The following is a 24,304-nucleotide window of genomic DNA, read 5'->3' on the forward strand; positions in this document are numbered from 1 at the left end:
CATGCATGTTGGTACCTGCATTCCCTGAATTTAATGGAGGCCATTTTGGCACCAAAAATGATAAAAAGCAGAGTGGACCCAGCATGCATGTGGAACATGCACTCCCTGAATTTTATGGTGGCCGTTATAGCACATAACAGGTAGGATTTAGTGTTAGGTTCCCGTCTTACAGAAATCACCTTGACGTTTGGCAGACGGGCCCAAATAATTTTGTACAAAATGTATTTGCCAAGAATCTCAAATTTACAAAATAAGTGTAGCATTAGCACCAGAATATTTTCTATTACTATGGCATTATTGTATTTTATTTGGCTTGCAGAGTGCTGTTGCATTGTATTTTTTTCTTTGTGTTTCTAGCCATGGCAGTGTGCACCTGCGCATCGGGATGTGCTGACTGACCCCCTTTTTCATTGCAATCTAATTTCCTGACCATTGAAGGTCAAATAAATAATATTAAGACAATAAACCTATTAAAGTGAACCCCTTGTTTCTCCTCACTTGTCTATTCTAGTATAAATATATGTATTTTCCCATAAACTACCAATTCTGGAGCATATTTTCTTAGATCTCTGTGTTGTACATTCCTTTTTTTATTTCTCCAGGAAATTCATGACTAAATTGTGATGATGTTATCATTCCGTTTTTTAAAGGGGTGCGTCCGTACACGGTGTGACAGTGTTAGCACTAATTGGACAGTGTCAGGCAGTGCAGGGACACATCTCTAACTGGTAACACCCAGTTCTCAACTTGTTCATACATTTCTAGGAGGAATAAAAGGAATGGTGCTACATAAAGTTCTAAGAACCTAGAATTTCCCTAGAATTGGCATTACATGTGGAATACAATTATTTAATAAAAGACATGTCAGGAGAGGAGATAGATCCTCTTTCATTTTGGGAGGAGGTAGGAAATCTTTGTATCCAAGATGGCACAGAGTTAACATATGAGGGCCATGCAGAGGTTTCCCTGGTTGAATTCAAACTCAAGTGTTGCAGTGTTAACTATCGTGCTGCTGAATTTTAAAGAATTTAACACACCTTACGAAAATGGTGCAGCTAATGTATATGTGAAAAAACAGAGACGTTCAAACTACTGAGTCTACCGAGTTTTTCTCATATAGCAAGCAGTATACAGTCCATTTACCATTCTAGTGACAGATAACAGGCAGATCTGATTTTCCTATGGGAAATATGTGACCCAGTTATTAGAGATATGTTTCAGACTAGAATCTGAAATCAGGGCCTCCCAGATCTGGCTATTTTCCAGCCTTCAGCTAAGGAAGTACGGTATTTGCTTTTTACTTATATTTCTGCACACCTAAGCCAAGAAGAACGGAGAACGATGTTGTAACAGTATACACAGGCAGAATGATCACGTCATAGGCTTTACATACACCATGTAAACTGGTAAATATCCCTATGACTATTCTTACAGTTTATTGTAGATGCCTGACTTATGTGTGGAATCGCAGCTCATCCCCATTTACTTCAATACTAGTGACAACTCATGGACAGGTGTGGTGCGGTTTTTGGAGGAAAGCTTCCATGTTTTTCTAAACCTTGACAAGCCAAAGACTTAAAGAGTCACAAAGTTTTCAAATAACTTTTGATATATCAGAGACATATCAAACATTTAGATCAGTGGGGGTCTGAGCGCTGAGATACTCAACGATCCCTAGAACAGGGGGAAAGAAGTATGTGCAAAGCGCACTCTCTCTCCTCGCTGTACGAGATGGGCTCTTCTTAGCAAGGTGATCATCAGAATACACAGGAAAGCCTATGCACATAAAAGGGTGGCCGCTTTCCTATCATATGGGCTATGCAAATGTTAAGAAAAATAATGCAAAACACACTATTCTGGTACTCGGGGAAGGAAAGGCTTGACATAGAGAAAAACATTTTGCCTCTGTCTTTGAGCAAGGAAATAATCTCAAATGCAGGAGAAATCTTTTAAATTCCATACTGATAGTACCCTAGTCAGAAGGAATGAATGACCTTGTTCACAACATATATAAAATATTAGAAGAAAAAAAAAAAACTTGCATATGTCTGAAGGCACAGCACAATCGAGATGAGTTTTATAGTAATGACAGCACCTAAAAAGCACATATTTTATCACAAAATATAGTATTGAAAGATAAGGCCTCTTTCAAATGCAGTATTCTGGTCAGTATTTCGCATCAGTATTTGGAAGCCAAAACCAAGAATGGAACCTACAGAGCAAAAGTATAGAAACACTTGCACCTCTTTCATGTTCTGAACACACTCCAGGTTTTGGCTTGTTAAAGGGGTTGGTCGCCTTTTGAGGTTTTTTGGCAACCCTTCCCCGCCCTCTCCTGGGAAGACCTGAAAAGGAAGTTATACTTACCTGATCCCCACTTCTGGGTGCCAGCAGGTCCCCCACTATCAACATCTGCTTTGATACTGCTATAGCCAATGACTGCCTGCAGCGGTGACCTGCTCCTCTTGCGTTATGTCAACTGGTAACGTAAACCGAAGGGGAGCGGGTCACCCCTGCACCCAGCGATTGGCTGCAGCAGTATCAAAACGGATATTGATAGTGGGGCACCCGAGCAAGGCAGCCAAAGCCAGAGAGCAAAGTAGTCGGAAGCAGGTAAGTAGGCTTACCTTTGCATGTCTGCCCCAAAGGTAGGGGGTTCCCCAAAAAAACGAATGGTAGCCGACCCCTATACTGACCAGAATATTGACATGTATAAGAGGCCAAAAACTAAATTTACATACTTCAAAAAATGCCAAGGAATGCAAACATTACAATTCAATGTGAACGTGAAGCTATAAAACAAGAAATGCGACAGGGTACTCACTGCATGCTTCACTATTAACACATATACATCATGACTTAATAGACGTCTAGCTCTTTAGTCTGTCAGTAAAAATAGCTGGAGATTTATTGCACAAGACTGTCTGCTTACAGATCAATCATGTCCAAATTGTATGTATACTAGTGAAAAAAATCCGACATATAAAAACAAGTCTGTGTACATAACACTAAATAGTTAAGTGTATTCTTCTCACCTTTGAACAGTGCAGTATTTTATATGCTAGTTATATAATCGTCACTTATCTCGTACAGATCCAGAGTTACAGACTGCATTAGAGTTCACAGCTGCAGAGCACATAGTTTGCGACCCTTTAACGCCACTTTTCAGGGTTAAGAGAGATGATAAATCTCCCCCAAAGTTCTGTGCACTGTTTAGTGGCAATGTCGGGTTACTGTAGCTCAGCTCAGCTCTGGGATCTACACAGTGGACGGAGCCTTTCTGTCCAGTAGCTGATCAGTGGGGGTGCTGGGTTTCAGTCCCCCACCGATCAGATATTGGTGACTTATCCTAAGTACTGGAAACCCCCTTTAGCAGAGCTTGTGATCCTCTGTACTGTATTATACAATGTACAGATAGATTAGTTTCTAAGAAGGAAAGGTTGATACTCATGTGCAGGAGGCCTTAGGGTCTGCGACTGCATTAGTCCTCATGCATACGTTTTTTTCATCCGTGTGCTATCCACATTTATGGCGAGAGTGACAAAAATGCGGAGTACACATCGAAAGTATCCGTATTTTGTAGATCTGTGGTTTGCAGACCTAAATATGGACCCAGTCGTGTGGATATTTTTTTAGGATGAGGCTAAACCTAGACTTAACAAATGATGTGAAATCGTGCATGTATTGAGTAGTTTCAAAGTCTCTAGTGCTAAGTGAGTATTCCTGGAGCAATTTGAAGGCTAAAAATACATTTTCTGTAAAATCACTGCAGACAAGTGAGTCGCTAGTGATTTTTTAAAAGCAATTTTCAATATACTTTTTCCTCCATACAGTAACATGAAAATCTCTTGCCAAAAGATTGCAGTGAAATCACAGCTTAAAATTTAGTGATTAAATCTAGAGATTTTCAAGCTACTCAATGCGTCTATTCACTTTCTTTATTACCAGGATGTCATTAAACCTACCGCAAAATTACCTGATGGGGTTCTGGATCCCTCTATTAGGCTATGCAAAACGGGACAGACATTTTCAGGTCTTTTCTGAGCAGCACTTTGTTCAAGCAGCGCTAGAATGCTTGTTTCTACTTTTGTCTCTGTAACCTGCTGAAATCCATCTCAAGACCTCCCAAGTGCTATACTACTGGCCGTTTTCCCCTTCAGTGCTGCGCATCTCGAGTTAGGCTCAAAGATGCTTTGAGGCTGCACTTACTGTTATCTAACCTATAAAACCTGTGACTTACCAGACTAATGACCATTATATACCATCTGTAGAAAGTCCTTCAGAAAATAACCTGGGTAATCTCTCTCCACCCAGATATTTAAGTAATGCAGTAAGTCAGAAAAAGCAAGCTCTCAAGAGACCTCTTCCAGGTTCACTGTGTCTTAATGTAACTTCTCGAAGACACTACTAGAAATGCAATTTGCTGAAGAAACCTGTATAAACAGAGCCAATAGAATTGTGACAACGTGTTCTGAATTGCTTAAAGGGGTTGTCTGGCCTAGAAGCTGACCAACCCAATACTTGGAACCTTTGGCAAATTAAAAGAAAAAAAAAAAAAAACACCCGTCCACAGTCCAAGTGTTCAGTGTAGATGCAGATAAAGGGAAGCTATGGACGTCCTGTATGTGCATCTGCACTGAACACCATCAGCACCTACGCAGTAGATGACACAGCCACTATATAGGGAAGCCATGGATACAATTGATTATTTACATTAGTACCCATGGGCACCAGGAAGACCGTTTCTCTGTAGTGTTATATTAGTAGTGGTATATTATGCCATTAAACATCAGTGTATGGCATTCCTGAAATGTATGCATAGATTGGATCCCTTTAATGATCAGGCACAGTGCTGATGAAGCACTCTTCCTGATCATCTGTACAGTCCTCTCTATCCCATCCTTCCACTCATCTTTATTATCAGTGCAGGGAAGAAATAAGAAACTGAACAGCCAATGTTCACTTTCCTGCAATTGACCATGAAGGATAGTTGGAAGAGGAAGGGGCCTGATGAGATACACCCAAAATTATTAAAAGAGCTTAGTGGTGAGCTGGCAAAACCGCTAACAGATTTATTTAACCAATCATTAGTAACAGGAGTCGTCCCGGAAGATTGGAAATTGGCAAATGTCGTGCCCATTCACAAGAAAGGTAGTAGGGAGGAATCGAGCAACTATAGACCAGTGAGTCTGACATCAATAGTAGGCAAATTAAAGGAAACCCTATTAAAGGATAGGATTGTGGAACATCTAAAAACCCATGGATTGCAAGATGAAAAACAACATGGGTTTACTTCAGGGAGATCATGTCAAACAAATCTTATAGATTTTTTTGACTGGGTGACTAAAATAATAGACGGTGGAGGTGCAGTAGACATCGCATATCTAGATTTTAGTAAGGCTTTTGACACTGTCCCACATAGAAGACTTATCAATAAACTGCAGTCATTGAGCATGGACTCCCATATTGTTGAGTGGATTAGGCAGTGGCTGAGTGACAGACAGCAGAGGGTTGTAGTCAATGGAGAACATTCAAAACAAGGTCATGTTACCAGTGGGGTTCCACAGGGATCTGTACTGGGACCAATTTTGTTTAATATCTTCATAAGTGATATTGCAAAAGGCCTCGATGGTAAGGTTTGTCTTTTTGCTGATGACACAAAGATATGTAACAGGGTTGATGTTCCTGGAGGGAAACGCCAAATGGAAAAGGATTTAGGAAAACTAGAAGAATGGTCAGAACTCTGGCAACTGAAATTTAATGTGGATAAGTGCAAGATAATGCACCTGTGGCGTAAAAACCCAAGGGCAGAATATAGAATATTTGACACAGTCCTGACCTCAGTATCTAAGGAAAGGGATTTAGGAGTAATTATTTCAGAAGACTTAAAGGTGGGAAGACAATGTAATAGAGCAGCACGAAATGCCAGCAGAATGCTTGGATGTATAGGGAGAGGTATAAGCAGTAGAAAGAGTGAAGTGCTTATGCCGCTGTACAGAACACTGGTGAGACCTCACTTGGAGTATTGTGCGCAGTACTGGAGGCCATATCTCCAGAAGGATATAGATACTCTAGAGAGAGTTCAGAGAAGAGCTACTAAACTAGTACATGGATTGCAGGATAAAACTTACCAGGAAAGGTTAAAGGACCTTAACATGTATAGCTTGGAAGAAAGAAGAGACAGAGGGGATATGATAGAAACTTTTAAATACATAAAGGGAATCAACTCGGTAAAGGAGGAGAGCATATTTAAAAGAAGAAAAACTACCACAAGAGGACACAGTTTTAAATTAGAGGGGCAAAGGTTTAAAAGTAATATAAGGAAGTATTACTTTACTGAGAGAGTAGTGGATGCATGGAATAGCCTTCCTGCAGAAGTGGTAGCTGCAAATACAGTGAAGGGGTTTAAGCATGCATGGGATAGGCATAAGGCTATCCTTCATATAAGATAGGGCCAGGGACTATTAATAGGATTCAGATATATTGGGCAGACTAGATGGGCCAAATGGTTCTTATCTGCCGACACATTCTATGTTTCTATGTTTCTATATGAGGGACATACGGAGTAGTCTGCGAGAAAGGATGGGTAATGTGGAGGTGTCTATGAGAGGGAGGCTTGGAGTGCAGTGTGTGAGGGAGGACAGAGGACAAAGTTTCCTGCTCAGTAACTACAAAGGCTCAGAGGGAACATGGCATCATGCACACAGCAGTATAACGCATCCATGGTTTAAAGGTATATAATACACCGTCCATAGGCGAGATGATCCCATGTTGCATAACCTAACTGCTGCCTCCAGAGAACAGATAAACTATATTCAGATTTCAAGAAGGAACCAAAAGCTTTACTTTCATTTTGGGTGTGAATGTGAAAGATAATGGCATGTTGCTCAACATCAACACGAAACAAGTAACAAAGGTTTTACAGTGTTACTCAACCTTTTGTGTAGATTTTAAAAGTTGCTGTAAAGTTTTAATTTTACGAACCGTACAAAGATTACAGTAAAATGGGGCTGATGCATAAGAACAAGTGCAATAACTTAGCCTAACCAATCAGATTACTACTTTATTTAGGGATATTGGAAGCCAAAAGCAATGGCTCTACTTTTTCACCTTCAATACCACGATCTCTTGCGATTTCTCACGACATTATTGCACCTGCTAAATTGAATCCATCGGGTAAATTCTGCTGCCCTATCTGAAAGCAGAAGATGACCACAGGAGGGAAGCTGAGCAGTATGATATACACGTTTGTATGATTTGGAGCAGGGTTGGAGGACTCTTAGGAGAGACAGCGAGAGTCCTGATTAACCCGCCCACACACAGTGACAGCCTTATGTGTACACACTGATAGAGGGAAAGCTGTCAATCACTGTGTGTGGGTGGAGTAATCAGGACTCTCACTGTCTCTTCTAGGAGTCCTGTCAGGGTTTACTCCGTTTTTTTATTCAAAAATCTTTCTCTAAATCATACATATATATTTCAGTGCTTAGCTTCTCTCTCTCAAAGAGGGTTGCAGAAATCAGGTTCACTTTAAAGGAGTTCCTCTTGGACATGTTCTCTAAAGATAGCTATTACGGCCTAGCTCCTGAAACCCCTTAGATGCTATGCCGGGGGAAGGCACCAACACTGTAGTTCCTGCAAATGAACAGACAACCATGGACAAGCTGGGTTCTCCTGGGAGGCAGCAACTCCAAGCTCTAGCTCATAAAAAGGGGGTCCAGGCAGGACCCCCTTCCAAATGATGAACACGTGCATTTATTATCATTATTATCATCATTATTATTAGCTTTTTTAACTTTTGAAAAATAAATATCAAGAAAAATGTGATTATGAAGACTATAAGTAAAAAAAAAAAGTCAATACTGCTCATACATCTGAGCTCAAAAGAGAAAACCTCAATATCCGAAGCGATCCATATAATTTCCTCATGAAATATTTGGTGCATTTATTAATATTTCCATTCTCTATTTGGATGACTGCAATGTGTATACAGGAAATACAACTAACCACTTGAAAAAAAAAAAAAAAAAAAAACAGGCAATGAAGAATACTGAGAATAGTAAAAATAATAATAATTATTATACAAACGATAGAAAAGCAGACTAGCCACCTGAGTTCACTGTGGCTGCTGGTAATTCTTCTCTCCCTCTTTCTGGGCCCTCTAACATATTTTCACTTAGCACCAGTTTGATGTATAAGATCTGACAAGCCAGGCAGTAATAGGCCACCTGCATCACAGTCGCCATGACAACAATGAAAGACAATCCATGATCTCCTGCCCTGGTCACACGTTTCACCACAGCTTATCTGGCCAAAGCCACAGAGTCTAATGGAAGAGAGTAATTACAATCTTCCACTTGCTGTCAAAATTTCTACACCGGATAATAGGCCTCCAGAATTATTTAATTCCCATTGCATGGGAGCTTTGCAGCATAAGAAAAGTAAAATACACATAGAAGCACATTTAACCATTGGTAAAATGCTTCTATATTTGTAATCCAATATTGTGCTCTTATCATGTAAGCAAACTGTTCCATATGCATTGCTGTTAAAGGGGTTTTCCAGGATTTTAATATTGATGACCTATCCTCAGGATAGGTCATGAACAAAGGCGGATTGGAAACTTAAAGTGGCCCTGGAAAAAAAAACTAAAAGTGGCCCCATGTTGTAGGTGGGTTCAAACTGACAGAAGACGGGCCAAAACAAGTAGACGGGGCCTGCAGTACTATAGTGCTGCGTAGAATACCACCCCACCAGAACCAAATACCACAGGACAGCACAAAATACTGCCTCCCTCATCATAGTATTCAACTGTATCACCATCATGAGGACAATAATACAGCTGAGTTCAGGAGGGCACCTGCAGCTGTTGAGCATCAGAGCATTATGTACCTGGCCTGCAGCCATCAAGAGGGCTCGAGTGGCCAACTGGGCACCTGCCCTCCAGGAAATTTCCCTGTAGGGTCTATGGCCAATCCGCCCCTGGTCATCAATATTAAATTGGTGGGGGTCTGACACCCGGCACCACTACCGATCGCAGTGTAAGAAGCCCCATTCACTTCTATGGTAACGGCTCCTTCCTATAGACTTGAATAGGAACGAGCCGTCCCATTGAAGTGAATGGGGCGGCTTGTAATTATACAGCTCACCGCTGTGATGTTGAGCAGGTAAACAAAGAAGGGAAGGCTACACTCGCATGGAATGTGGCCATCCCTTCAACCAGCTGATCAGCGGGCATGCCAGGTGTCGGATCCCCGCTGATCAGATATTGATGACCTATCCTAAGGATAGGTCATCATTATTAAAATCCCGGAAAACTCCTTTAAACCTAGAGACTAAGGCCCCTTTCACACGGGCGAGATTTCCGCGCGGGTGCAATGCGTGAGGTGAACGCATTGCACCCGCACTGAATCCGGACCCATTCATTTCTATGGGGCTGTGCACATGAGCGGTGATTTTCACGCATCACTTGTGCGTTGCGTGAGAATCGCAGCATGCTCCTCTTTGTGCGTTTTTCACGTAACGCAGGCCCCATAGAAATTAATGGGGTTGCGTGAAAATCGCAGGCATCCGCAAGCAAGTGCGGATGCGGTGCGATTTTCACGCACGGTTGCTAGGTGACGATCGGGATGGGGACCCGATCATTAATATTTTCCCTTATAACATGGTTATAAGGGAAAATAATAGCATTCTGAATACAGAATGCTTAGTAAAATAGGGCTGGAGGGGTTAAAAAAAAAGTTTTTTGTTTTTTTTTAACTCACCTTAATTCACTTGTTCGCGCAGCCGGCATCTCTTCTTTCTTCAGGACCTGGGTAAAGGACCTGTGGTGACGTCACTGCGCTCATCACATGGTCCATCACCAGAATGCTATTATTTTCCCTTATAACCATGTTATAAGGGAAAATAATACAATCTACACAACCTTGAACCCAAACCTGAACTTCTGTGAAGAAGTTCGGGTCTAGGTACCACAGTCGGTTTTTCATCACGCGTGTGCCAAACGCATTGCACCCGCGTGATAAAAACTGAACAACGGAAAGCAATCGCAGTCAAAACTGACTGCAATTGAGTACCTACTCACGCGGGTTTGCCGCAACGCATCCGGACCTTATCCGGACACGCTCGTGTGAAAGAGGCCTAAGATCAGGAAGTAGTTTTTATAATATTGATATATGTATCAACAGAAAATGTTAAATAGAAACGGTCGGCTGGATATTGCGCCCTTAATCTAGCAAGCACCTGACCATTCTTCTCCTCATGTCTCTGATGGTGTCCTTAATTGTCCTTTCAATGGTGTAGTTCTCAGTAAAATCACTTTAATCACCACTTGTACCATATTTAAATGAGTGGTTTGGAGTCAAGGAGGTGGGCGCCCAAATCCCCTCCCATCAGTACTGACTGACATCTCAGAGGACAGGGAACATCATCAGCAGACCTCCCAAGATCTCCTCAGGGACATTATCAATCAATATGGATAGGACAAGATTTGGGTGTGGCAGAGCTGAATTCCACTCTCAAGGCCTCCACCTCGTTGACTCCAAGCCACTCATTTAACTATGGAACGATTTTTGATTAAAGTGCATTTTCAGAGAGATAAAGCATCGTAGGAGGCAATTAAGGACACCATTGGGGCATGAGTAGTATCAGAATATCGACACTATTTTGGACTGTGTAGGACTTCTTAATTATTTTTTATTACATTTTTTTGGAAGGTGAAGCAACAACCCAGCAAATTTGCCGTTTTGATTTCTTTCCCCGTATTATAGTAAATAGCTTTGGACGAGGTGGTGCATATGTTCTTAGTTTTTTGTTTTATTTGTTTTCATTGTGATTTGAATATATATTATATTTTTTAAAAAGTTATTTTTTTTTTTTTTTTTTAAACCCCTAGGTAACTTGAATAGGTGATCTCTAGATCACTTCTCCCTTACACTACAATGAATTAGCATTGCAGTGTATGGCAGATTCACTATTTTCTTATCGAGCCCTATCACCTCCATGAGAACTACAGCTGTAGCTGGCCCCCATAGAAGTGAATGGGGCTGCATGAAAATCGCATCGCTTCCACAAGCAAGTGCGGATGCGATGCGTTTTTCACGGATGGTTGCTAAGAGATGTTGTTTGTATACCTTCAGTTTTTATCACGGGCGTGCAAAACACATTAAATCGCATTGCACCCGCGCAATAAAAACTGAACAACTTAACGCGATCGCAGACAAAACTGAATGACTTTGTTTGCAAAATCGCGCATTTTTCACTGAACGCATCCGCAACGCATCAAGACCTAATCCGCACACGCTCGTCTGCAAGGGGCCTTAGGATTTCTTTTCCTGTTGCTTATGAATCTTTCTCAGGAAAGCACCCAGCCAATGCTGAATATTTCCGTACATAATAAATAACATATTCTAGCAATGAGTGTGCTTCAGTGCTATACTTATTATTTCCTCAGCCTGAATAATACCAGTAGTAATGAGAGATCGCACTTCACTCTGCCTGCAGGTCGGGTTTCTACGCTGCCTTCTGCCTCCGTCAACTTGCAGCAATTGCCAGCCTTTTACTCGCAAGTAATGAAGTCAAATGGGGAGATTTATCCAAACTGGTGTAAAGGAAAACTGGCTCAGTTGCCCATAGCAACCAATCAGATTCTACCTTATATTTTCCAAAGCTGCTCTGAAAATTTTGCAGGATTCTCTGACAATTGATCAAAGTTGATCAAAGAGTGTCCCTCTACCAGGACCCCCAGTGCTCAGCTGTAATCTGGTGGGAGAACCAAGCAACTAGTTTTCAATTCCTCTCCAGCACCACCACAGGAGAAATAAAGTATTACACAACAGCCCATTGAAATCAATAGGCTGTTGTGTAATGCATATGACATGCTGGTTTTTTGTAGCCCTGGCTATTAGACAGGTGTCTTGGAACAAACCTGAAAGCCAATGCTTGAGCAAAACTTAATTCACTATTGGAAACTTTATAAATATACAGTGTCCCTGACCTGAAGAGAAAGTAGTGGTATGTGTCAAAAATGGAATAAAAATTGAAAAAAAAAAAATGTCCTCCTTTGATTGTGGTACAGGGTTTGTGCATGTCATTATGTCCACCGACATAAAGTGTACGCCAAAAGGGTGTCTCTGGGCATTGGCTTGGCTAGTATTTGTATGCTGTAGCCCAGGTGTGTTTAAAAAATGTATGCCGTACATTATACTTATACTGGCTGTATGGAACTCTACAGGCATACAGTTGCATACATAGGGGCATATGATCTGTTTCAAAAGTAATTGTCCAACAATTTAGCCTAAGGCTAGGTTCATAACTGTGGTAGAGCTCTCTGGGTCAGGCACTGCCGGATACTGTCACCTGCCCGTCTGACCCCATCGACTATAATGGGATCCGGCAAAGACATGGATGATACTCGGCAAAACGCCAGGAGTCGGCCGGACAAAAAAACGCAACTTTTTTGTCCAGCTGATTCCTGCCATTCTAGGCTGGAACAGCCTTCTGGAAAGCACAGCGGTACATGGGAAAGAAGCCTAAGGCTCCATTCACACGTCCGCAAATGGGTCCGCATCCGTTCCGCAATTTTGCGGAACGGGTGCGGACCCATTAATTTTCTATGGGGACGGAATGGATGCGGAGAGCACACAGTGCGCTGTCAGCATCCGCATTTGCGGAGTGCGGCCCCGATCTTCAGATCCGCAGCTCCGCAAAAGATAGAACATGTCCTATTCTTGTCTGCAGCTTGCGGACAAGAATAGGCATTTCTTGTAAAATTCTTTTTATTAAAGTTTTTTAAAACAAATAAAACAAAACATGCTTTTCCATGATACAGAGAAAATATCAAATATAGGAGTTCAGACTTGATTACAGTGGCATAATAAACTTATATCACCGAAGTGAACAATAATGATAAGTGAGTTAGGCATTTCTATAGGGGTGCCGGGCGGGTGTGAATGGAGCCTAAAGCTGGCCATACACATTAGATTAATGTTGGCAGTACCCTCCGATCTGATGTGCTCAGGGGCCTCCCGGCAGGTATAGTGGATGAGAGGATCGGGGGATTGGACTTCAACATGCGGAGGCTTGAAGGGGCGAATGAGTATTCAGCCAACATCAATCTGATGTTTATAGCATTAAAAAGTTACAGAGTGAAACACGTATTTAGGAAATATAAGTGAACAACTACCACTTAATTATAAAGAAACGCCATGTAATGATTGCAGACAGTAGTTACATTGGGAGGTGAAGCTGCTTGGAAACATAATAAAAGCAAAATGTACCTGCTATGTTACTTGTGTAATTACTGGGATATAGTAGTGTGCACTCGTTACCATTTATCACCAAAATATGTCATATCTATGCAGGCAGCAGGTATGAGGGTAAAATGATGGCAATGAGCGATGCACAGAGCAGCCATTTCGGCAAGTTTCAGAAGGATCTCTGCCACAGTCATACTTGTTTCTCAGTAATGATGTCAGTAGATGCTAGTAGTGTGTAGTGATGTCATCACTTACGGCACCAATATTTTTCTGCCCACTGTTTGAACATACATAGTCTGTCTAGGTCCAAAAACCCTCTTATATGTACCATCAACCTTCTGTCATTAGAGTTTATGTGTTACTGTATAACCCTCTCTATATAGACCTGTTTCATAGGCATGTCAGTGTGTGGACTGATGACACTATGGGACCATGACCAGATAAGATCAGGAGAAGATAAGGAGTAGGGATGAGTACACCAATACACTGAAGGGCCCTTTACACGGCCTGAGAATCGCATAGATCACCGCTAACGAACGTTCACAGTAACGCTCGTTAGCAATGATCTGCCGGTGTAAATGTACCACCGATCACCTGATAAACGAGCAAAACGCTTGTTCATCGGGTAATCGCTTGCCGGCAGCAGATCGTGCTGTGTAAACACGATCTGCTGCCGGGAAACGAGTCGTTATGGGGAAGAGCGATGGCATAAGCGATCGCTCCTCCCCATACTCTGGAGGAGATTGCTGCATGTAAATATACCAGTCTCCTCCACCAGTGAGCAGCTGTAATATCTGTATATCTTCCATTGTAAAGGGACCTTGACTTATGGACTATAATGGGATTAGGTAGAGATGAGAGAAGGTTTACCATCAACCTTCTGTCATTAGAGTTTATGTGTTACTGTATAACCCTCTCTATATAGAAGTGTTTCATAGGCATGTCAGTGTATGGACTGAAAACACTATGGCACCATGACCAGAAGATCAGGAGATGACAAGGAGTATACCAATACACTGACTTATGGAATGTTCACAGGTATACAGTATTTACAAGCAGGGGTATACATTCTATACTACTGTACTGTATGCCCCCCATAATTATCAGGGCGGTATTGGGGGAGGGGCAAACTGGGCAACTGCCCATGGCCTCTATCCCCAACGGGACCTTTAGCAGCTGAAAAGCAATGACCGCGGGAAGAGACTGTTGGCCACCACTTGAAGGATTCTGAAAGCCAAGGCACACCAATATATTTACCATCCCGGGGGTCCTGGCTCTTCTTCTTCTCCCGGCTTCTGCTTGGACACCATGGGGCTCAGGTCCCATTCATGGTTTATATCATGCACAATGGTTCAACTACATTTTGTCTCTGTATTTGGCGATTTCTATCAGCCCCAAAGACTTTAAATGGAGCGGCCTCGATTGCTGCTGCATTCTATTTCTTCTCATAGTGCAGGTGGCTCGGGACCCCTGTTATAGTTATGGTGGGGGTTCCATCATTCACACATTTAGCCCCTATGTGCATAGCTGATAAATGTTGATTGTGGGGAAACTCCTCTAAAATGAAATTCTGTATCTCTGCTGGTAACGTACAGCTTACCTTTCACAATGCATCATCATGGGCACCAGGGAAAAGAGTCTAAAGTTTCCTTTTCATTCATTAGTTTCCATGAGGCCACAAGGTTATGTAACTTTCCCTTAGGGCTTATGCACACAGCCGTTGCCGTTTTTGCATCCTGCCCTCTGTAGAACAGTCCTATCCTTGTCTATAAAACGGACAAGAACGGGACATGGTCTATTTCTTTCCGAGGCTGCGGAATGGACATACAGATGCGAAAAGCGCATGGAGTGCTGTCCGCATGTTTTGTCGCCCCATTGAAGTGAATGGCTCCACATCCGACCTGCAAAAAATGCTGACCGAATGTGGACAAAAACCACAGTCATGTGTGCATGAGCCCTATAGTAGTGTAATGGCTGACATAGCTTTGCCTTAGGCTACTTTCACAGTAGCGGCACGGACCTCCGGCAGGCTGTTCCGCACGGCGAAAGGCTGCCGGAATAAATGTCGGACATGTCGTAGTTTTATTCCGGCAGCCTCTCGCCGTCCGCTGCCGTGCCTCCGCCGGAACTCCACCCCCATTATAGTCGAGCGGCAGTCCCGGGGCACACGTCCACTAGCGGCAGGACGGATCCGACACGCTGTTCACCAGTCGGAACAGCCTGCTTGGAGGTCCGTGCCGCTAGTGTGAAGGTAGCCTTAATTAAAGGCTAATTCTTTGTAAGGCTGGGTTCTCATATATCCGTTTTATTTTCCCTCCGACGTGGTACATGAATGCTAGAGGGAAACAAATGCTAAAACCGATCCCATGGTTTTCTGTGGGATCGTCTGGCTTCTGGCGGGTCAGATGTAATGCCGGATTTCTCCCTTTCACAGCATGCAGCATTTTTCTGTCTGGCTATACCTGGCCGTGGATGCAGGACCGCTGCACAAAGCGGTAGGTGAACCCAGCCTAACAGATGATGGCGTAATATCCTAGGAAGAAGAATCAGAACAGTAGAGCATCACATGCTGAACCCAGAACTATGGTAGAAAATATTACTAATATTACTTGCTATAAGACGGGGGGGGGAGAGCCTCGGGTCCTGTTGTAGTGTTTACTCTCACAGAAGTGACAGGGTTACACAGGATTTCACACTGCAGACTGCTGGTCTGATGCCAGATGGAGCGACATGCAGGAAAAGAAAAACACATTAACTAGTTCCTTGCCGACACCATCCCGCACCGTACAGGTAAAGTGCGGAAGAGCGCAGGTCACAAGGGCAGGAGTGGCGAACATGCAATGAATTTCATGGGTGGGGTTACAAGAGGGCAAGTTTGTACTGCAATGTTGTTATGGTGAGCAAACAAAGTGGGTCAGTTAAAATATTACTCTGCACAGCGGCCGGGCGAAACTGCTCCTCACACTTCAGATCTGCTTACAGCAGCACATTGCTCCTGTGCCTCGTCACTCCAGGACAGGGCAATCTGTGCATATAGCTGGCCAACTGGCTAAGGAACTTCCCGACACTTGGAGACCAGCAGTTTACTACAAAGCAGTATTTCCTTCTCCAGCAGATCAGTGAGGAGAAAGTTTGGATTGTCTGGGTTAGACCGCATTCATACCTGTGTAGCTATAGGACCACTGTCTTTCCATTGAGCTCTTCACACACCCATAGTGGACTTCAAATTTTTCAAAATGTAGCAAGCACCATTGGATAAACTCGCAACGGAGGGGCTGTTCACATCATATCTCTTCCCTATGTTTCATATATATGTTGCCAAAAAAGGATGACAAAGCGCAGTACACTACGCGTTCCCATCCTGCAGAATCCTGCAAAAAAAAGTGTTTTTACAATGGAACCCTATGGTGACGGCTGCCACCGTATGGCATGTGTTTAATGTATACGTCATGTATAAAATGTGAACACAGGCTAAGGATCCTTATTATACATCCATATAACATTGATATTTTGAAACCATATTTGTATCTGCAGGATGAAGGAATGTACTGAGGTTAAGAAACAGTGAAGAAATACAGAGCTTAAAGAGGACTAAGGGTCCATTCACACGTCCGTAAGTGTTTTGCGGATCCGCAAAACACGGACACCTGCAATGTGCGATCCGCAATTTGCGGATCCGCACATCACAGACACTATAATAGAAAATGCCTTTTCTGGTCCGCAATTGCGGACAAGAATAGGACATGTTCTATTTTTTCCAGGAACGAAATTGCGGATCCCGAAAAACAGATGCAGATCCCGAAAAATATCATAGGAATAAAAATGCAAAGCAATTACATGTGCTTAGAGCCGCCTGCTCCCTGAGGATAACTCTTCTATTATTTTCTTCATGGTCCCTGACATCTGGCCCCCTATAATATTCAGGGAAATGTATATTAATAGAGTGTCAGATCTCTTTTTCAGTAGGCGACGTCTACAGCATCGTTCCAATCAGAGTGGTCAGCCTCAGAGTAATTGGGAAGCCCAGCATTATCGAAAGTGGACAGAAGCTTCAGTGGGGACGTGCAACTTTAGAAAACCAGTCAGCAGGACTGACATTACACTGCTGAGAGATGTGGTTGCCAACCCAATGGCAGACCACCACTTTAATATTGATGGCCTATCCTCAAGATAGGTCATCAATATTGGTTTGGTGGCGGTCCGACTCCTGGCACCTCTGACGATCAGTTGTTTGTAGGCCAGTGATGCCTTGTTCATTGGTCACATGGCCTAGGCGCAGCTCAGTCCCATTCAAGTGAATTGGCCTGAGCTGCAATTACAAGCACAGTCACTAATCAATGGATGGCGCTGTGCTTGATACACTGGGAGGAGGATACAGTGCTTTCCGAAGCACTGAATTCTCTTCAGACATCTGATTGCCAGAAGTCCTGAGGATAGGTCATCAATATCAAAACCCCAGAAAACCTCTTTAAAATACAGTGCACCAAATAAAACACTTTCCCCATGTACAACGGAAGTCGAAAATAGCAGATATATCAATGTATAAATAACAGGTTTTACTGAATCTTTTCCCATAAAGCTATATATCAGTCTGCTCAGCTCCTCCTGCTCTATAACATGCTGCCTGCAGAGTGCATTGCATTTTGTGGTTACAAGTCTTCTTTAAGTTGACCAAAGACATGAGTGTGGCCAACTGCAATTTTTCCTGACCTCGACATATACATACACCCTCACCTCCATCAGCAGCCTTTCTGCCTCCGGCACAAGAGACGACTCTGAATAATTCGGTGGGCTCATGAGGCAACAGTGTGTCCCAGTCCCCCACTTGAGTGGCACAGTATACTTTCTGCACTCAATACAGCATCTCAGACAGTCTAGGAGTTTATATAATAAACTGGATACCCAGGCTGACAAGTATCCTCACCCCCAAGCCTCACCTTCTGGGAGTTGTAGTTTTCCCCATAGACTGAATTCCAAAAGAAACCTTCTTAGGCCAGTTTGAGAATAGCTCTGGAGATCCGTCTGGTTGTTCCAGCAGAGAACAGCTGGCCACATCTCCAGGGCAAGTGTGAAACTCACCTTAAGGCCTATTGCACACGACCGTAGGTGTCCCGTTGCTGTATTGCGGACCGCATATGCGGATCCGCAATACACGGAGTGCTTTTCGTGAAGTTTCATCCCGTACCTCCGTTCCGCAAAAAGATAGAACATGTCCTATCTTTTTGCGGAACGGGCGGATCGCAGACCCATTAAAGTGAATAGGTCCACGATCCGCTGCGGATGCCCCACGGTCGGTGTTCCTGCATTACGGGCCGCAATTTGTGGGCCGCAGCACGGCCACGGGGTGTGCATTTCAGCCCAGACCTCTGTAAACCTCACACACGTGTGCATTTCAGCACAGACCTCTGTAGACCTCACACACGTGTGCATTTCAGCCCAGACCTCTGTAGACCTCACACACGTGTGCATTTCAGCCCAGACCTCTGTAGACCTCACACACATGTGCATTTCAGCCTAGACCTCTGTAGACCTCACACACATGTGCATTTCAGCCTAGACCTCTGTAGACCTCACACACATGTGCATTTCAGCCCAGACCTCTGTAGACCTCACACACGTGTGCATTTCAGCCTAGACCTCTGTAGACCTCACACACGTGTGCATTTCAGCACAGACCTTTGTTGACCTCACACACGTGTGCATTTCAGCCCAGACCTCTGTAGACCTCACACACATGTGCATTTCAGCCCAGACCTCTGTAGACCTCACACACGTGTACATTTCAGCCCAGACCTCTGTAGACCTCACACACGTGTGCATTTCAGCACAGACCTTTGTAGACCTCACACACGTGTGCATTTCAGCCCAGACCTCTGTAGACCTCACACACGTGTGCATTTCAGCCCAGACCTCTGTAGACCTCACACACATGTGCATTTCAGCCCAGACCTCTGTAGACCTCACACACGTGTGCATTTCAGCACAGACCTTTGTTGACCTCACACACGTGTGCATTTCAGCCCAGACCTCTGTAGACCTCACGCACATGTGCATTTCAGCCCAGACCTCTGTAGACCTCACACACGTGTACATTTCAGCCCAGACCTCTGTAGACCTCACACACGTGTGCATTTCAGCACAGACCTTTGTAGACCTCACACACGTGTGCATTTCAGCCCAGACCTCTGTAGACCTCACACACGTGTGCATTTCAGCCCAGACCTCTGTAGACCTCACACACATGTGCATTTCAGCCCAGACCTCTGTAGACCTCACACACGTGTGCATTTCAGCCCAGACCTCTGTAGACCTCACACGTGTGCATTTCAGCCCAGACCTCTGTAGACCTCACACACGTGTGCATTTCAGGCCATATTACAGTGTGCCCTATGGAGCTGCGCTGCCCTCCACATCAGGTTCCCTATAAAGAAACAGAGTGAAAATTTTTAGCAACTGCTGTTAGTCATCGGGCCCTTTGCCTGTGTCAGAACGTCTGATGCATGTCATCTCAGTGCATGGGCAAGGCCTATAGATGGAGTAGCATTTACCATATTAAGGGTGTGTTCTGAAATGGGGCCTAAGTACTGGTGGAGCACGCGGAGGCTGCGTCTCCGCTTCCCACGCTCACCTCACACTGTGTTCAGTGATGCATGGAAATACTGGGAGTCATTATAGGTGAGGTCAGCAATTACATTATTTCCACTTATCCTGTGTCCCAGCTAGCTGAATGATACGAAAGACTTGAACCTTTAACTAGTCAGCAGTTTAGTTCGGGGGAAGTAAAAACCACCCTTGTTCTGCTCCAATTCATCACAGTCACATCCAATACAGCACATCACTCTTCCTCCACGCTGCCTGATAACAATGTCACAGCAGCTTGTGTACAGCCTGGATTAATCAATGTTAGCAACTTGCCAAATACCAGTCCAGCATGTACAAGTGACACTAGAGGGCTTTAACTGCTGCCTGGCCAAACCTATCCTCTTACTAATATGCATTATTTAGGAAGGAGTTCTGTAAAAGGGATTTAGTCACGTCTTCAGTCCCTACCCAAACACACAGAGGTACACATATCGCCATCAACTTCAAGGGAAGCCTTTTAACCAACTGCTCTGGTCCAAGACATAGGGATGGGTATGTCTACAGAATTGAATGAATATGGGTACCTATTAGGAAGAGTCTAAGCTATCTACACATGGCCTAATAATGTTACTTAATTCAGAAGTCAGGCCAATAGTCAGGGCATATAGGAGGCGGGTGAAGGCGGCTTTTACTTACGGTGATTTATAATATAATGTGATTCAAACAATTTCGCGCTGCTGTCTTGCTGGCTTCAGTGGCACAGCAGACGTGGGGGTAGGGTGATGTCTCAGCAACAGAGACATCTGGTCTTATGTCACCAGGTTATGACATGGAGAGGAGTAAAATATACAACAAATGACTATGACATCTTGACTGTTAAAGGCATGGCAGCGAGTGACACTCTTGAGGAGATCAGGATGTGTCCCTAACATTTCCTGTTAACTCTGAAGGTTCAAGGCTGGAGAGAGGGCAAGATGTCAGGATATCTATGTGATTAAGACCAGAGGCGTTATACATCAGGGCGATTTCAGGTTTCTCTGCTTAGATTTCTAATACAGAGACTATGTCGGCAGAAATGACCTATTGTTTAAATAGTTTCATGTTAAACACACTTGTTAAAACATTTTGGCAATTATTTTTAATTTTCCATGTCACTATCAATATTTAAAAAAAAATCCTAAAAGTTTGAAGTTTTTGCACTGGCCACTGCGTCTAGTAAAAGGCAGCACATCTTGGTCTGTAAAGAACACATTTCAGCAGTCATTTCATTATGATTATAGGCAGAATTACAGTGACAGATATCAGATAGATAGATACAGATAGACATAGATAAAACATAATTTCACAAAAGATGAGACACAGCTCATCTAATACTGCTCCTCGTACAACTTTTTTAAAGATCGCAGAACATGTCTTGAAAACTCGCCATAGAAGTTAGGCTACTTTCACACTGGCGTTTTGGCTTTCCGTTTGTGAGATCCGTTCAGGGCTCTCACAAGCGGTCCAAAACGGATCAGTTTTGCCCTAATGCATTCTGTATAGAAAAGGATCCGCTCAGGATGCATCAGTTCAGTCTCCATTCCGCTTTGGAGGCGGACACCAAAACGCTGCACAATCTGGCACAATAGAAAACTGATCCATCCTCCATTGACTTTTAATGGTGTTCAAGACGGATCCGTCTTGGCTATGTTACAGCTAATACAAACGGATCCGTTCTGAACGGATGCAGACAGTTGTATAACCGAACGGATCCGTCTGTGCAGATCCAAAGGAGAGTGTGAAAATAGCCTTAGTGACAGGTCCCATGGTTAGAATGACTTAAAATCTAAAGTACCGCCATGCTTCAAAGAGTACGTAGCTAGACGCTCATGTCTGGAAGAAGTGTCCTCTAGTGTCCCCACCGCTCACTAAGATTGACAGGTCTCCCTATTTAACGGTTGTATTATCTGAACGGATCCGTCGGTGCAGATCCATGACGGATCCGCACCAAACGCGAGTGTGAAAGTAGCCTTAATGAGCCCCCTCTGGTCTACTGTATTTATGGCCCATGGTGGCTGCTGTAAAGCAAATCTCTAAATGATGTTGACAATAGCTCAGACACGATGGCTGCCCCATAACCATGTTCAGGCAAAAAATTTATAATCTGAATATAAAGAAAGATTAGAAAAAAAGGATATGTATCACAATCTAGATTTTACTGGCAGAAAAAAAATATAGGTGACACATTTCCTTTAAATCAGCATCTTTCTTTTCAGACTACCCCCATTATAATAACATGCTGATGATCATATATGCGTATTTACACCAGCCTTCTTGTTCGTCAGTGCTCTGGTTAACCAGCTCATGTTTGTGGGATGATAGCATGTGTTAACATGCAACTACAAAGGTCTGCATATCACAGACAGGCGAGGTCAGGGAATGAAAACACATGCCCTATCTCTGGTGCTGCAACAGACATGAACTAGGATTTTCTAGATTTAGGCCTCAAGCAAACCGCGGATCCTCAAAAAACGGAAGCCTCCTGTGTGCCTTCCGCAATCTGCGAAACGGAACGGGCGGCCCAATGTAGAAATGCAAAAAAAAAAAAGGATGCCATACGGACATCATCCGTATCCGCAAAACACATACGGTCGTGTAAATGTAGCCTAACTGTGGCAGCCGGAGCCACTACCACTCTCATCCTCCGATTGTTCCTCCCGGGCTGCCGTTGTGGATATAATACAACTTAAGGCTACTTTCACACTGGCGTTTTGGCTTTCTGCTTGTGATATCCGTTCAGGGCTCTCACAAGCGGTCCAAAATGGATCAGTTTTGCCCTAATGCGTTCTGAATGAAAAAGGATCCGCTCAGAATGCATCAGTTTGCCTCCGTTCCGTCTCCATTCCGCTTTGGAGGCGGACACCAAAACGCTGCTTGTAGCGTTTTGGTGTCCGTCTGACGAAACTGAGCCAAACGGATCTGTCCTGACACACAATGTAAGTCAATGGGGACGGATCCGTTTTCTATGACACAATCTGGCACAATAGAAAATGGATCCGTCCCCCATTGATTTTAAATGGTGTTCAAAACGGATCCGTCTTGGCTATGTTACAGATAATACAAACGGACCCGTTCTGAACGGATGCAGACGGTTGTATTATCTGAACGGATCAGTCTGTGCAGATCCAAACGCGAGTGTGAAAATAGCCTTAGTGACAGGTCCCATGGTTAGAATGACTTAAAATCGAAAGTATCGCCATGCTTCAAAGAGTACGTAGCTAGAGGCTCATGTCTGGAAGAAGTGTCCTCTAGGTAGCTAACCTCTGGTTTCCCCACCGCTCGCTAAGATTGACAGGTCTCCCTATTTAACGTTACCATACCAAGGTTTTTACATGTGGTTTGTCAGGCTATGGTTTTCTTTATACTAGAATCAATGAAGAAAAAAACTGAACTAAAATGTGAGAGCTAGGGACTACTGATCGAAAAAAAAAAAAAAACTACAGCAGATGCCATAGAATGTAAACCGATTTGTATCTAATCCATTCTCTACAGCTACTAGCGCCGCCAAAAAGAAACAAACACACATGAATCTTCTGGCAGGCATCAAAGAAAAGCGCAGTCCGCAGGTTTATTCTTGCTGTCAAAAACACTGGAACCCCAACTGAAACAGGATGGACTCCATTAGAAGTTAATGGGATCGGTTAGGACTTGTTGGGATTCATTTGGGAACAGATCTGTCAAAACAATCACAGCGGAACCGAAGCCATGACGCTAATGTGAACAGAGCCCAATCTAACAATTTGCATGTTTCAGGCTGAAAAGGGTTGTTTCACTCCAGCAAATAGCATTTGTCATGTAGAGAAAGTTAATACAAGGCACTTACTAATGTATTGTGATTGTCCATATTGCTTCCTTTGCTGGCTTCATTCATTTTTCCATCACATTATATACTGCTCGTATCCGAGGGGTTATGACTACCGCTGCAGCGCAGATACCAGGTGGACGAGATGGGAGCTGCTACATATGTGTGCCCATGCGCGCTTCCATTGTCCCGGCCAATAGAGAGGCCAGAACTTTCTCCTATAGTGTGCAAGCACGACCACTGCTGCTGGATTGCAGGGTGGTCATAACCATGGAAACGAGCAGTGTACAATGTGATGGAATCAAGCCAGCAAAGGAAGCAATAAGGACAATCACAATACATTAGTAAGTGCCTTGTAATAACTTTCTCTGCATGATAAATCCCATTAACTGAAGTGAGACAACCCCTTGGATAAAGGAGACTGCACTTTCCACTACAGCAGTCTATAAAGCAGGTTGTAGAACACATACTCCAGACTGTGAAATGATAAATCTCTCCCAGATCCTTCTCCGCCTTTCTCCCTCTCAAGTCTCTTGGCTGACTTCCCGATAAATTCCATCTCTAACCTACAAACCTCTCCTCCTCCTATTCAGACACTTGCCAGCTCTGCCTTTCAGGGTGCCCC

The 24,304-nt window shown here is 43.5% G+C and overlaps 1 protein-coding gene across 1 annotated transcript in view; it reads right to left on the reverse strand.

Moving 5' to 3' along the window:
- The window catches only part of MAML3 (mastermind like transcriptional coactivator 3), a 384,719-nt gene that overhangs the window by 326,886 nt on the left and 33,529 nt on the right, over positions 1–24,304 (reverse strand). The gene's annotated exons all lie outside the window — the stretch shown is intronic.

This window comes from Bufo bufo, chromosome 2, assembly GCF_905171765.1.
Source record: "Bufo bufo chromosome 2, aBufBuf1.1, whole genome shotgun sequence".
NCBI lineage: Eukaryota > Metazoa > Chordata > Amphibia > Anura > Bufonidae > Bufo > Bufo bufo.